We start from the raw sequence: 6,000 nt of genomic DNA, 5'->3' as shown, positions 1-6,000 counted from the left end.
CTCCTTGTTTGTAGGCTTATGCTTGTCTCCTCAATCCAATCCCTTTGAAAAGTTGCTTCTCCAAACTCCTCCTTCCTCTAACTAGTTATCCGAAAAATGGTATGTTTCCTCTCTTTTGTAGGGCCAACCCATGAAACACCGAGCGGGACTTTCAGGTAAAAAGGTGCTTCCTCTTTTTTCCTTAAGTGCTAGCTACAGTGATGGGCATAGGAACCTCTCTTCCCCTCTCTTCTCTTATTCCCTCTTCTTCCTCTCTTTTCCTCTTTTCCTCCCTCTTTTCCCCCTCTTTTCCTCCCTCTTTTCCCCCTCTTTCCCTTATATGCTCATGCATAAGCATAAGCATATGCTTTCTCTCTTTTTCTCTTATGCATATGTTTTCCTTTCTCTTGTGCTCATGCTCTTTTCCCCTATTTTTTTTCCCTTCTTTCAATATCTTTCCCCTTCTTCCTTCTCTTCTTTTTCCCTCTCTTTTTTCCTCTCTTTTTCTCTTCTTTTCATAAGCATGTGCATTTTCCTATGCTTATGCTCTTCTTTTTCCCTCTTCCTTCTCTTCTTTTCCCCTCTCTTTTTCCCTCTCTTTTTCTCTTCTTTTCCTTTTTCTATATAGCGACGTTTTTTCTTGTTCTATTGCTATATAGCAATGCTTTTAGGATATAACCATTGCTATATAGCGATTGACCAGTGTCGCTATATAGTGATGCTGGGGGCTAAAACCCAAAACTCTTCGCTACGCCATCTTTCACAACTCTATTGTGGGAAAAGCAAAAATCTCTCCTCCCACCTTATATTTGGGGACCTCACTTTCCTCCTCTCTATTCCCCATAATCCTCACCCCTACCCAGCCCCTCTCCCAACACTTGTGCTCCCTCTCCACCCTTCTCTCTCTCTGCTTGTGTGAAAGGAAGTTTATCAAGAAGGTGTGTCTCTTTGTTTTGTGAATGTTGAAGCATGTTTTTCCTTGCATTGCTAAGACTATGTGCTAATTTTCATGCTTGATTTTCAAAGGTTAAGGACAAAAAACGAGATTTGGTGAAAGAAAGAAGCCTCACCTCTTCTCTTTTTGGTATTTCTCTTCCTCCTCTTTCCCTTCCTTTTGTGCTTTCTCCTTGTTTGTAGGCTTATTCTTGTCCCCTCAATCCAATCGCTTTGGAAAGTTGCTTTTTCAAACTCCTCCTTCCTCTAACTAGTTATATGAAAAATGGTATGTTTCCTCTCTTTTGTAGGGCCAGTCCACGAAACACCGAGTGGGACTTTTCCAGGTAAGAAAGTGCTTCCTCTTTTTTCCTTTTTTTATTTCCATTATTTACATTAGCCTGTAGCTGTAGTGATGGGCATAGAAATCTTCTCTTCTCTTATTCCCTCTTCTTTTCCCCTCTTTCAATTTCTTTTTCCCTCTTCTTTTTCCTCTTCTTTTTCCCCTCTTTCAATCTCTTTTCCCCTTTTCCTTCCTCTTCCTTCTCTTCTTTTCCCCTCTTTTTCTCTTATGCATATGCTTTTCCTTCTCTTATGCTTATTCTCTTTTCTCCTCTTCTTTCTCCCCTCTTTTAATCTCTTTTCCCCTCTTCCTTCCTCTTCCTTCTCTTCTTTTCCCCTCTTCCTTCTCTTCTTTTTCGCTCTCTTATTTCCTCTCTTTCATCCTCTTTTCTCTTCCTTTCATAAGCATATGCATTTGCCTATGCTTATGCTTATGCTTATGCTTATGCATGAGCATATGCTCATATGCTCATGCATAAGCATAAGCATATGCTTTCTTTCTTTTTCTCTTATGCATATGCTTTTCCTTCTCTTATGCTTATGCTCTTTTCCCCTCTTCTTTTTCCCCTCTTTCAATCTCTTTTCCCCTCTTCCTTCTGCTTCCTTTTCTTTTCCCCTCTTCCTTCTCTTCTTTTCCCCTCTCTTATTTCCTCTCTTTCATCCTCTTTTCTCTTCCTTTCATAAGCATATGCATTTTCCTATGCTTATGCTTATGCTTATGCATATGCTCATGCATAAGCATAAGGATATGCTCTCTCTCTTTTTCTCTTATGCATATACTTTTCATTTGCTTATGTTGATGCTCATTTCCCCTCTTCTTTTCCTCTTTCAATCTCTTTTCCCCTCTTCCTTCCTCTTCCTTCTCTTCTTTTCCCCTCTCTTATCTCCTCAATTTCGTCCTCGTTTCTCTTCTTTTTATAAGCATATGCGTTTGCCTATGCTTATGCTTATGCTTATGCTTATGCTTATGCATGAGCATATGCTCATATGCTCATGCATAAGCATAAGCATATGCTTTCTCACTTTTTCTCTTATGCATATGCTTTTCATTTGCTTATGCTTATGCTCTTTCCCCTCTTCTTTTTCCACTCTTTCAATCTCTTTTCCCCTCTTCCTTCCTCTTCCTTCTCTTCTTTTCTCATCTTTCTTCTCTTCTTTTCCCCTCTCTTATCTCCTCTCTTTCATCCTCTTTTCTCTTCTTTTCATAAGCATATGAATTTGCCTATGCTTATGCTTATGCTTATGCGTGAGCATATGCTCATATGCTCATGCATAAGCATACGCATATGCTCTCTCTCTTTTTCTCTTATGCATATGCTTTTCCTTTTTCTTATGCTTATGCTCTTTTCCCCTCTTCTTTTTCTCCTCTTTCAATCTGTTTTCCCCTCTTCCTTCTCTTCTTTTCCCCTTTTCCTTCTCCTCTTTTCCCCTCTTCCTTCTCTTCTTTTCCCCTTTCTTCTTTCCTCTCTTTCATCCTCTTTTCTCTTTTTTTCATAAGCATATGCATTTGCCTATGCTTATGCTCATATGCTTCTGCTTATGCATGATCATATGCTCATATGCTCATGCATAAGCATAAGCATATGCTTTCTCTCTTTTTCTGTTTTTTCCTCTCTTTTCTTCTTTTCCCCTCTCTTTTCTCTTCTTTTCATAAAGCATATGCATCTGCCTATGCTTATGCATAAGCGTATGCTCATGCATAAGCATAAGCATATGCTTTCTCTCATCTTTCCCTCGTATGCTTTCCCTCACATGCTTTCCCTCAGCTTTCCCTCATATGCTTTCTCTCGGTTTTTCCTCATATGCTTCATAATTAATTGTCTTAAGTAATTAATTATCTTTCCGCTTCTTACCCGCTCTTCTTTTTGTTTTTTGTTTTCTATCTTCGTGTTGTGTTTACGTTTGTCCAATCCCCCCAAATTAGACATGGGATCACATCGCACATCCGATGAGTACAGAAAACCTCATAGGAGGAGACATCATGATCTCTACTCTCCATAGAACTTTGATTCCACTCAGGCGACACCTTAGGGGCCTACCCCTGTGACTACCGACTCCTCTTGGACCTACCACTGCGACTACCCCTTGGGGAACTCCTTTGCTAGTAGCCTATGACTTTGTCGAGAGTCCCGAGGAGTTTGTCGCACAGAGGAGCGATGCAGAGGCAACGAGATTCTTCTCTTTGTTATCCCAGAGAACCTCTTCTACACCGACGGCTGGACCTACTCGACAGCCGTCCCCTCTAGCCCCTTCAACTGAGGGATCATAACTTGGGCATACCCATCGTAAGGGAAGGAAGAGTAGGAAGGGTCGAGGCTACTGTGCTGACTCGGGAGATGTAGACGAGTCAACACACTCACATCCCTACAGCTCTCCACTTGGTCACACAAGACCTAGTACCAGTTAGGTCCCTTGCCCTCTCCCACTCCCTCTACTACTCCTTGCTACGTAAGCACTTGCAGTAACACCCCTCGCTCTAGCTCTGCTACTCCCATGACTCCTCCTTTCCCGCCTGAGGATCTGTCCTATGAAATCACTAGGGCTGGAGAGATAATAGAAAATAAAAAGGGCTCAGCAGTGATGGCCACCATGAGACAGTTGATGAGCCACCACTTCAAGAGCGGCATAGCTACTGACTGGCGGCACCAAGATCATCAAACAAAGCAAGAAGTCATCGATGAGTTGAAAAGACAATACCCTAACCCCCCAATTTTGGAGTTCAACGAGGATTACATGCGAGAGTGCATGGGTGGGGTCTTGAAGCATCGTAGGTCAACCTTGCATACTTCCATTGCAAAGGGGAAGGTGGGCAGACAAAGTAGACTAGAACTTTTTCAAGAAGGAGTACAAGGACCATCCCAAAAAGTTCGAGGGTCAGAGGAGGGTTGCGAGGAGATGGCTGGACTCTGTAGGTACTTTGCACTTTGGTGTAGGCAGACGGCTGACGCTCGAGGCAACCGTGGTAAGTCTACTTCTTCTCATTTAATTTATTGTTCTATTTGTTTTATTACATATTGCATGCACTTTATCTAACTCTCATAAATTGGACCCATAGCAAGCTATGATGGGTTGCCTTCCCATAGACAAAGAGGCCAGACACACATTCCACATAGGAACAAAGATGTGGTTTATTGAGATGGAGGCCATGGGAGCAATGGTCGATTGGGCTGAGGTAACTGCTTGCACGGTTTGTCTACTTCTACTTGTAATCTCACTTTTTAAATTGTTTTATTCTTTAAGTTCCAATCTAATTTCCAATTAATATGGTTTCACTCTTAGAGTGCAAGCTCAAATGTACCATCAGTGGAGGTGAGCAGTGATGATGAGGGATTAGGCTTACACAACTTCAACGAGGGCCAAGGATCACAGCCATAGCTCACAAGGGCCAGGATCAAGCCAACGCAACCACGACGATGATGACGACAAGGATGACGATTCGAATAAGCAGCAGTAGTAGTAGTAATAGTAGTAGTAGTTTGTATATACTTTGGCATGTATATGCTTTTGTATGTCGACTCATTTGAGCGATTTTGTATCACCCTTTTTGAAAGGGTGATTTTGTAAAATAAACAATGTTGTATATCTTCGGCATGTATATGCTTCTGTCGCTCACCTCGTTTGAGCGATTTTGTATCACCCCTTTCACAAGGCAAATTTTGTAACAAACAACATTCTTTTGTAATTACTAAAAAAAAACATTAGTGGGGCAAAACAGGGCTTGTTGTGGCCCTATTTAGCCCCACTAATGTTTTTTTAAATATTTTATCAAGCTTCGACGCTTTACCCCAATGTCACTATATAGCGACGTTTACCAGTGTCGCTATATAGCGATGTTTACCAGTGTCACTATATAGCGACGCTTATATAGCGACCGTTCTTTTTCGATGCAAATAGCAACATAAATATTGACCTTTGTGTCCGTTAAAAAAAAACTTTTTAGTGTAAAAAAGGTCAGTATTTCCATCAGAAAATGGCCTGTGCCTTGTAGTGTAAAAAGTCACACTATAATAAAGATCTATTCAAATACTACATAAAAGATCTCAGAAACTTGGTAGTCTGAGTATACATAGCAATCTAAGCTTGTCTTGTTAACTTGAAACTAAGTGCACAGAATAACCTCAGCTTGCCTTGCTAACAAGCTCCATATAGATCAATCACTGTTCATCATAATCACATATGATCTGCATTCAACATCTTCCGATCTAACAAGTATGAGTTTGTATGGCCAACATTTCGGTTCGATGGTTATTGCCAAATGTTGTGCCTAGAATGTCCTTCAAGTGGAAGTATGCATAAACATGCATTGAGTCTAAATGAGTTCACCGACTGTGACCCCAGAAGCTCATTTTCCTACCCCAAGGGGCAATAAAAGTAGTATCAAGAATTTTTCAGGCAAAGCTAAAAGCCCCAAATTTATCCTGTAAAAGTCCTACACGTAATTGTACCAGCAGTCTCTTACACATACTCTGAGTGGCATGCATGAATAAGATACATTAAAAATGGATGTCAAAGACACATCAATTGTAGGTATGATATATCATATTATGATACTTCCTTACAATAGAAATTATGGCTAGCACCCTTGGGATACATATACCCATGCAAGAAAATGTACTTAATATATATATACCTAGATGAATCTAGAAAGATGCCCAAACTCATCACAGAAAAGTGCAATTTATAACTTCATGTACTTATTACATACCTTTAGGCAAGGCTCCTAGCAACTCACAGTTGTTTGGTCTA

Source organism: Dipteris shenzhenensis, chromosome 7 (assembly GCF_047967505.1).
Source record: "Dipteris shenzhenensis isolate YYH24624 ecotype China chromosome 7, Dip_SZ_1.0, whole genome shotgun sequence".
NCBI lineage: Eukaryota > Viridiplantae > Streptophyta > Polypodiopsida > Gleicheniales > Dipteridaceae > Dipteris > Dipteris shenzhenensis.
This window is presented reverse-complemented; position numbering follows the sequence as displayed.